This window comes from Pleurodeles waltl, chromosome 11, assembly GCF_031143425.1.
Source record: "Pleurodeles waltl isolate 20211129_DDA chromosome 11, aPleWal1.hap1.20221129, whole genome shotgun sequence".
In the NCBI taxonomy this organism is placed as follows: Eukaryota; Metazoa; Chordata; class Amphibia; order Caudata; family Salamandridae; genus Pleurodeles; species Pleurodeles waltl.
The window spans coordinates 35,433,157-35,443,660 of record NC_090450.1 but is presented as its reverse complement, the minus strand read 5'-3'; the positions used below and the strand labels follow the sequence as shown (position 1 = coordinate 35,443,660).

The window sequence follows — 10,504 nt, the reverse complement described above, 5'->3', positions numbered from 1 at the left end:
CTTATAGAGCACTGGGACCAAAATACCTAACTGCGAGAGTCACTCACTATACAATATTACGTTCATTGAGGTCTTCAAATGCCAATTTACTTAAGATCCCTGCTTTCAGACTCAAAACACGAGGAGGAAAATTGTTCGCAGTTCTGGGCGCAAAGGCCTGGAACCACCTTCTCACATATCTTTGATTTGTGGAATCCAAAGAAATGTTTAGAAGGCAGCTTAAAACTTGGATGTTCCGTATTCTGATGTGCTCTGCTATTCACCTATGACTTAAAACTCAGAATTTGGGTACTACATAGTCGTGCAGCCATACAAGTTTTCTGCTCAGCGCACGGATGCTCCTTTGGGAATGACAGTGCGCTTTATAAATCCTTGTCATTCATTCATATAATGTCATTTCCTATAATGTAATTGAGATTAAAGTATTTGTGATATCACTTTTGCAGACCCTGACAAATTGGTGAATCAATGACCTTGGATAACATGTAGTCAATGCTGGCCGTGTCATAGCGTTTTTTTAATAACTTGACTAGTTTTTTCACTAGTGCTGCGGTGTCCTGCCCCTTTGATGCTTTAACGCCTCCTACCCCGTTCCGCATTGCTTGCCCCTATGATCCCACCACAAAACAAGCATTTACAATGCAACGGGTCTCGCGTTTGCTCATGTTAGAGCTGATCGCGTTGTAAACTCCTAACCCGACTTTTCACCTATCGGGCAAAAGTTCATTTATATACACAACCCGAAAAAGTGAAATTAACTATGTAAAGCGCTCGACTTCTGCCAAGTGAGATAGCGCTGGTAAATTAGAGAAAAAGAAGTCCACGAGCCCAATGGAAAACAGCGAGCCTCGCATGTTTTCTGTACTTGTGGCCCACAAACCAATAAAAAACACTGACGTGAAGTTGACAGGGCTCAGAGCCCTTTTCTAAATACAAAAGCGTCTTGCTGCGATACGCATGCGTGAGCACATGCAACGCAGGCTCGACCCTAAAAACATTGACAAAGCTAAATGGTTCTCACATAGGCAAGAGGTATTTGGCATTGACAATGTTTTTTAGCCATGTTGCACAGCAGCCTGGGCGCTGTGCAACAAGGTCGAAAGTGAAGACACAAAGGGCCTGATTCCAACTTTGGAGGACGGTGTTAAACCGGCCCAAAAGTGGCGGATATACCACCTACCGTATTACGAGTCCATTATATCCTATGGAACTCGTAATACGGTAGGTGGCATATCTGTCACTTTTGGGACGGTTTAACACCGTCCTCCAAAGTCGGAATGAGGGCCATAGTGCTATGGCACCGCCAGTGCTGACCGTGTCATAGGACTTTTATTTCTTTACTTTTTACCATGCCACACAGCAGCCATGTTGTTGTGCAACATGGTTAAAAACAATAACAAATCTAATAGATCTTGCTTAGGTGAGGCCTGTTACCTTTGCCAATGTTTTTTTTTTTTAAAGCCCTACACCAGGTTTATAGCGGCTGGTTTACAGCAGCTTGGGTTCCTTCATTTACTCATAGGACTCACATGAGGGTATGGCAGGCACAACGGTGCATTAGTAGCAGTTCTAAGATGCCGCTTACCTGGCTGAGGTTGTGCTGCGAGCTTTCGTGACAGGGAGTGGGGGGGTTGTGCACTACCTCCAAGGAGAGGCCGATTGAGCAATGGGAGAGCAAAACCCCACCATCCTGTATGAAATTCAAAAGCCATATTTGAATTACATAATATCCAGATGAGAGCATTTGTGGGCTTCTTAAACACTACCACTTTCAACGTTCTTTAAAACACATGTAAGCAAACAGTCTATTATTATTTAAAAGGACTATAGTAATGAACAGTTCTAATGAAATGCCTTTTTGTGATAGGCAATGCTAATGCTAATCCCTTCCTGCATTTGGAAGGAGTTTCCATTGCAGTGTTGTTCTTTCTCTGTGTCTTTTCAGGCACTTTAGATGCTACCCGCCCTGTCCTGGTAAACATCTTTATAACAGGAACCTTTTGTTTAACCAAGGAGTGTTCGTGTTGGCTCAGTCTGTGTAAGCAACAAAGAAACAAGAAATGTTAGAGCTGATAGCGTTGTAAACTCCTAACCGGACTTTTCACTCGTCATGAAACCTATCGGCCAAAGTGAAATAACCGGAAAAAGTGCAATTAAGTGTGTAACAGGGTCGATATTATGTAAAGCGCTCGACTTCTGCCAAGCGAGATCGCGCTGAGCAAATAGAGAAAAAGAAGCCCATGAACCGGACGGAAAACAGCGAGCCTCGCATGTTTTCTGTACTTGGTCGATGCGCAGGAGGGCTATCCACCGGAAAAGGCATGACGTATGCGTGCCTTCCACTAATGAAATCAAGCAGATTCTAACAGGCAAGCCCACGAGCGAATGAAAGACACTGACGTGACATGGACGGGGCTCCGAGCCCTTTTTAATTCCTAAAGCGTCTCGCTCAGCGAAACGCATGGCAAGCGCATGCGACGCAGGCTCAACCCTAAAAAGTAGCTCGATCGCAGCGGGATTAGCGGAGGGAGACTAATAAAGCAATTAGTCATTACTTGGTCCATCCTCCATCGAAGGATGCCCCAAGGCCTCTGGCCAGTCACCGCCCTTAGCCTCCCCACCACTCCCCCACCCCACTTCCGCAACTGTCGGGCCGACTCCTCAGCCCTGAGGACGGTGAACACGCCCTGGCAGTAGCGCCAGCCGAACGACCTCCAGGAGCCAGCCACTCTTTCCCAGCTGCCACCATTGCCCCTGGCACACCTCAGGCCTTGATCCTTCTGTCAGGAGCAATACTCGCAGTCAGGCGAGCACTGGGCTGCGATTCGTTGGGCTTCCCGGTCACATCCCTCCTCCTCTCACAAATGAGTTGCCTGTTCCAAGGCCATGGGAACCGGTATGTTCCTTCAGAATGTCAGCACCTGTGGGGTGGGGATGGGGCCTGGTCCTCAAACGATTGTCACTTCAGGAACTCCTGTCACTGCTCTCATACAAGCCAGGGCCGATTCTTTCTGGCACTAGCTAAGGCACCCAGCACGCGATCGCTCAGTGAGAGGAGAAGACCCACCCCCATTGGTCCCAGAAGCCAGTTTTCTCTTTGGGCCCCACCTCAGCCCGCACTCCAAAGCTGTTTGGGTAAGCCTCTCCTCAAGGCCTCATCGGCAGGCAAGTCCCCTCAGTATGGGCTTGCTGAAGTCCCTCTATGGACCTTTCCTCTTCCCCAGTTCACAGTACCTGGGATGGGCTTCCTCGCACCCCGCTCACCAGATATGGAGAGCCGCCACAATTTTCCAACATACAGGCACAGTGAGCTCCGTGAGTCGGATGAATTCACGGATACTCGCTGGCGCTTTGGAGGGTCCACTATTGTTGGTGTGCCCGTGGCCTCTTGCCGGCCTTATTTACTGGTCTTCCAGGGCTTCCACTTGTGGGTCTCCCCTAGACGGGACGGGTGACAGGGGCCGCAGCTTCCCTGCCTCTGGTGCTCTCAGATGCAGGCAGCGGGCAGCAGACTCAGTCCCTGAGTTGCGCAGCCCCCACCAGGTCAGGGGCTCCACCCCCAGCAGTCGGCACCGGTCTCACTCCTCTTTTGGCCCCCAGTTGTGCAGATCAGTGTTCCCTGGAGGGCCCAGATTACAGAGCTTCACAGGCTCGCCTCTGGCACCATCTTATGTTGGCCAAGCCCCTCTATTCAGCAGAAATTGAAGACAAGGTGGGGGATATGATGGTCACATTGAATTCATTTCGTGTTCAATGATTTCAATGGACTTCTCCAGTGCTGGAGGGACACAGAATGGTAGGCGTCTGGGACTGGGACACACCAAAAAGCACAGTGGTCAAAGAAAGATGGCAGGTCCTACTAATAGTCAAGCGCAGCCAAGATAAAGTCTCAGTAGACATACACTGTCTATGGAGAAGAAGGATAGAGATAGGATAACAATATTGGAAAGTACAAAGAAGACAGAAGAGATGATAGAGAGGACAAGTTCTAGAAAATAAGCAAAGATTAAGAGAAAGAAAGGAGAGTAAACAGAAAAAGCAAGAGCGATAGGAAAGATAGATAGATGCATCAGCAAACAGAAAGGCATAGCGCAGAAAAGTTTGAGAGAGGCAGAAGGGCAAGAGAGTGGGAGATTGGGAGTGAATGGAGAAAGTAGGAGAGAGCCTAAAGCTGCAAAATAATAGCTAGGTACATGTAGACAAATGGTGATTGTAAATGAAATATATAGTTTTTATGGTTTGACCACTACACATGGACCAATGTGATTTCAAAGCACAATTTGTCACTTTATTTTCTAATTGTGATCTTATTGTGAGATCCACAAGTCATTTTGCAAGGTGATCTTTAAAACTCTAATAAGGTCACACCATTGTTAATTGATCCACATTGCTTTTTGCAAAGTGCTTAGCAATGGAACCCCCTTATAATTTGTTGTTAAATGCTTTTTGTGAGAATGCGGACACCTTCTCTTTTAATGCCTAGCAGCCATGTCAACATTTGTTAGTATAGTCGCTGAAAAGTACAACCTACTTGCTAAGAAGTTAAAGTTGTATTAAAGAGTTGATTTGGCTTTATAGTGTACGTTTAAATAAGGCAGTCTCTTAACTACTAGTCTACTCCTGTAGTAACGGCAAACAAATATTATTGATTTCTAGTACAGATGACAAGCTTCCATGCTTTCTACTTTTGCCACTCAGAAAAGTGCATTTTGATCCAAGTACTGTTAGATGCATATTAGGTGCCAACTTGCGGGTCCTCTGCAGGGTTTCCACTGTGTCTGAAAGAGAAGAGAAGAGAATGTCCATAATTCTGGAAGTGGACGACTCTGTAGCTTCCAAATGGAAGGTACAATGCAAGCACCACTAAAGGAAGAGGTTAGCAGGACACTAGATGCAAACTGTGAAACCATCATTCAGAGCATTAGAAGCAATGCTGCTTCTAGTGATGATGGCGTAAGAAAACCTAAGAAGACACCCCTGCAATGTACATGAAGGGCCTCGCTCCTCCGCCCCCCAGATCCAGTCAGGTTCCCGCCACTGGTGCACAGTGCCGGCTGTGCTGAGGGGGGCTGTCTGGGCTAATGTTACGCCACTGGCTAATGACCTCTCCCAGGCCACAGGCCTCAAGTGGACCCATCACCAGCTCACACAAACGCCTATACTTCACCAAGCCTACCTGCCTTGCTGGTCAATGTCTAACTAACGTCTTTTTTGTATAACACCTGCCTGTCCCTATGAGGGGTATAGGACAATGTCAGAGCCTGCTTTTGGTTCATAGAGTTTTTATTCATTCTTTTGATGAAATTTAATGTTGTATTGTGACGAGATGGATGAGTGTGCTATAAAATGTGCCTCAGGGAATCCACATATTCCTTCACATAGAATCAAACTATGTGCACCTTGACTATCGAAACCAAAATATTGATGACAGAATACTGAATCAAAAATATTGTCAGGTAAGCAAGCATAGTTTTTCTTTTCCTAATGCTATATATCTGTACCTACCCAATAAATATAAATATATATCTATCTATATATCTATCTATATAAATATATCTATCTAGATATATTTATATATCTATCTGTATAAATATATCTATACATATATATATATATATATATATATATATATATATATATATATATATATATATATATATATGTATAAATAGATATATATTTATATTTATTGGGTAGGTACAGCTATATAGCATAAGGAAAAGAAAAACTATGCTTGCTTACCTGACAATATTTTTGTATATAGATATATATATATATATATATATATATATATATATATATTTTCACTTAAAAATTAGAGGTGACAGACGTTACAGTTAGGCTCACATTTCAAATGTATGAAAGAATAGAAATTCACCAGTTATAGTTAGAGTTACCTCAAGTAACTATAACTTGTGCACTAAGGTAACTATAACTCATGCCCCCACTATGCACAGTTATCTGATCAATAATTTTACTGCAGATGTTACATTGACATTATCAATGATGTTATCAAAGATGTCCTGAGTGCCGTAATTTGTGGGGTAATTAGCAGTGCATGGCGAAGGCGTGAATTATTGTTACCTTATGGGCACGGGCTGCCCCCCACCACCAAGCGGCCTCCCCACAACGCATTATCATAAAAATGTCCCCCAGGCCTTGGCCCACCCCGGGCCACAAAAAAGACAAAGTGCGGGAGCCCCACATAGTTTTTTTTTTTAATTTACAGCAGATACGCGGATATGTGGATCCACAGTGACTCCCATTGTAAATTGTAAAAAAAATGCTTTTAGCCATAGAGGGGTCCCTTTGGGACCCCAGCACCAGATCTAATGGGTCAGGATGGCTATACCCTGGCCCTTTTCTTTAAAAAAATTTTGTCTGGTACTCGGCTCAAGCCGAGTCCCAACTTTGCCAACAACACTTCCTTGTTGAAGTGTTGTCAGCCAATCAGTTCTCAGCACCAGATCGGGGGGGGGTTGTGAATTCTTGGCGTTCCTATATATGCAAATTTGGATTTGCACCCTTGCCATATGCAGTTTTCTTATTAATAATGTTATTGCAAACGTCACAGTTTTATCAACGATGCCCTAAAAGATCTCATCAATGACATAATATGCATAGTAATTAGCTGTGCATGGCGAAGGCGCAAGTTATAGTTACCTTAATGCGTGAGTTATAGTTACTTAAAAGAACTCTAACTATAAGTGCTGAATTTCTATGGTTTTGTACAAGTAAATTCAGAACCTAACAATAATGCCCCTGTAACCTTTGTTTTTTTCAGGAAATTTGTATATTTTTTTTTATGTAAAGTCTTTTTAATTACTATACGTTATTCCAACCCCGCCGCCTACGCCCTTTGGCCGTGCACGGCAGGGATTGCTCGCAAGGCTGGCCGTGCAGCCAAGCCCTTATAACCATCCAACCCCACGCTACACATAGCCTTTGGCCGTGTGCAGCACAGGTTGGCCACATGGCCTGTCTCTGTCTGTGATGTGTGAGTGGGTGCGTGAGTGTCTGAGTGGGTCTGAAAGTGGGTGTGTGAGTGTCTGAGTGGGTCTGAAAGTGGGTGTGTGAGTCATTGAGTGGGAATGAGTGGGTGCAGGAGTGTCTGAGTGGGTGTGTGAGTGGGCGCCTGAGCCTCTGAGTGCATGTATGAGAGAATGAATGAGTGTATGAATGAGTCAGTGGTTTTTCTCTAAAATTTCTCCTTGATCGCAAAAACATTACCAAATAATTTTTCGGAAATTCATCAAAATTCGTTAATTTTCATGAATAACGCTTGCTGTGACCCAAAATTGTAATAAACCTGTAATTAGTCTCTAAAACACACCTATATCACACCCCTGGGGTCAGGGTAACTTCACCGTGACCCCTTAAACCACTTTCACTTTGGAGTTTCACCCCTGGGGTCCGTGTCCCATGAAATAGAATGACGGTCGCAACTTTCCAGTCAAGTTGAGGTCAGCCAATTGCAACACTTAATTTTGCATGCGTATTAATTATTCATGAAATAACCGGGGCCAGCGATAAACAAACTTATTTCCCCTTAAATATCTCTTAAACTACTCAACAGATTTACACAAAATAACAATAAGCACAATCCGCGTACCGGCAGCGAGCTTTCAGACAAATTTGTTGTAATTCCGTCCAGTGGGTCGGGCTGTGGATGTGTTGAAAGGTCGTATGGGAATAATCAACGGAAACACAACGTATTTTGAGACCCCTTTTTCTCGGCCCCCGCTTAACGTATCACCCCGAAATTTCCTGTGTGCAATAACAATCACCGGGCCAGTTGATTAGAAAAATTTTGTGACGATTCGTCAAACGGTGCCAACGAAATAGGCAAGTCAAAAAACGCTTTCTCTATGGAAACATGGTCCTAACTTTAACTACCTACTGGGGACTTCCAGACGGTAATATATATACATAGATATTTAAATACAAATATATAGACATATATTTGTTTAAAAAAAAAAAAAAAAGATATGTAGATGTGGAGTTAGGAAAGGTAATCCTATAGTTCCCAATATGTACTTACTTTCAATAATCTGTCCTTGATATTCTGGGGGTTGTTTAAAAAAAATGAAAGAAAGATTATGATTGTAGGTCTGAGAATTGACAAGCAAATGTGGTTTAAGACCTGTACATGTCAATGCTCTTGCATGTGCCACGTGGGTCAGCGCATGGGCGTCAATTAGGGGTCACCAGGGGTCGAAACTGCGACCCCTAGCATGCCCCTTGTGACCCCTGGCACTGCCTTTGCGACCTCTGGCCTCAGAGGTTGCAAAATCAGTGCCAGGAACACCGGGGCAGCTGGACATTACAGATGTTGTTTGGGGCTCCACTCGCTTTGTTTTCTCTCAGTTTCTTTTTTATTACACTAATAGTGAATAATACTTAATTGTTCACTATTAGTGTAATAGAAAATGGAGTACAATTAGCTGGAATATGATGTACTCGGACAGTTGAGGTAAGTAAAAAAATGCTTTTAAATGTATGTTTTGTGCATGTTTGCGAGTGTGTGTGCTTACGTGAGAGAGAGTGTGTGTATGTATGTGTGAGGTCAAAGGGCGTGTGATGTCACTTCTGCTACCCCTGGCATTTTGGTGAATTAACGTTCATGGGTCAGCGGTGAGTGCCTGCCAACATCACCCATCACCATTCCTCACACCCAGTGCCTGCTGTGAGGGGAGGTATATCTGAGAACAGAGCCCAGTTGTAAATTGGGACCTGTGAGCCAGAACAATGCCCTGGCACATTCTGCTTCTCTCAGATGTGTGAGCCTTATTTTTTCAAGCTTCACTCTGACTGTTTGTTTTTTTAGTCCAAGCCTGCACAAGATGTCCCACAACCTTCAATATGAGCACAACATGTATTTAGTACCAGGATCTGAACATAAAATCTCTTGGTTTAGTATAATGTTTAAAAATCCAGGTTCAGGTTGTATAAACCTGGCATTATATTTACCCTGCAAGTTAAAATACATAACATCTCATGTTCTATTTACACAGCCACAGCAAGATAACAACGAGCACGGTTGTAAGTCACAATTTTCAATTTCAAATATCCACCTGTAAAAATATTTATTCAATAACATCATCCGCCACTGCATCATCAAGGTAAGTGTATATCAATGATTCACATTCTGCTGTTTCTGTGCATTTGTGGTAAATTATACAGTGATTGGTGCCATTCGCTTCAAGTTTTTACTTTGAGTTGTGCATAACTGTGCAAAGTGGAGTAATTGCATAATTTTGGGAATTTCACGTAACATGCGTAATAAAAAATTATGCAAAACGCTTCGGCATTACTCAAATTCGCCCAGACCCAGAATATTTCACCTGTGTTATTGTGAACCACCATTGATAAGTTCTACTGCAAGCAGAGCTAAGGCTCACCGGACTCTTGCTCCAGTCCTGGTTGATGTGAATATTTTGTAATGTCTCAAGTCCATCATTTTATTTTTGAAAGATGGAGATGTGAACTTGTACCTTACTTAGTTTACAGCACCAAACGACACGCAAACTAGTCCTAGCTTCCCCAATCTGACCACATTGTGTGATCTTAGGTAAATCATTAAACTGAACTGCTCTAAATTCTGCACTCTCACCAAAACTATAAGTGCGGTTTAATGCCATGTGTGTAAAATAACTGCACATTCAGCAAATCAAACGTTGCTTAATAAACAAGTTCTTTACCTTCAGTGACCTTTATCTGGTAGAGACAGGATCTAGCTGCAGATTCCTTGCCTTTGAATTCCCCCAGGCACTTGACTTGATATGGAAATGTTTTCAGCAGTACCCCTGCGTGTCAGAAGAGGGCATCATGCGACTCTGTAGCGACGTCGTCCACAGGATGTGTCGTCGACAGAGCCCATATAATCACCTTCTGACGCGCTGACTTCAGTTTCTTCCGTGACTATTTTCCACGCCAAAAACATGGAGTCACTTATAGAAACTGCTTATGAAATACTGTGACATAAAAGAAACATCTTTGTATCAAGTAATGACGAACTCCCAATGAAGGTATCTTAATGCCAACAAAGAGATCTTTGAGATAAAAAGAGAAATCGGTTCGCAGAATGGGGAGGATGGGAGGGTCAATAAGGAATCTGCAGCTAGACCTTGTCTCCACCAGATATTGCGTTACCAAAGGTAAGTAACTTGTTCATCTAGTCACAGACTCCTCACCATCAAATTAGATACCAAAGTAATACCATCCCCAGAGGAGGGTCTGTGAACTGATCCTACTAAAAGTCCCTGACTAGAACAAGAGACAAGAGACTGGACGCTCTTAGTAATTTCGGTGAGTAAGAACATATGCTACACCATAAGAGCTGTTGGAAGGACCATAGGCAAGTAAAGCAATAAAGGCATTCAAAAACATGGGAATAATGTTACCCATGGCAGTGGGACAAAATGTGTCAGAAGGCAACAGACAATACCAACAGAAAAACTACTTGCTCTCATGGTGGGATTTGAACTCATGTTAGCCGGGTGCT

General features: G+C 43.4%; 1 long non-coding RNA gene across 1 annotated transcript in view; it reads right to left on the bottom strand.

Annotated features, from left to right (window-relative positions):
- Nucleotides 1-4,197: 4,197 nt before the first annotated feature.
- The window catches only part of LOC138265330 (uncharacterized), a 149,763-nt gene continuing 143,456 nt past the window's right edge, over nt 4,198-10,504 (bottom strand). Inside the window, exon 3 of the long non-coding RNA XR_011199342.1 lies at nt 4,198-4,778. This is a non-coding gene — a long non-coding RNA (uncharacterized lncRNA). The remainder of the gene's footprint in view (nt 4,779-10,504) is intronic.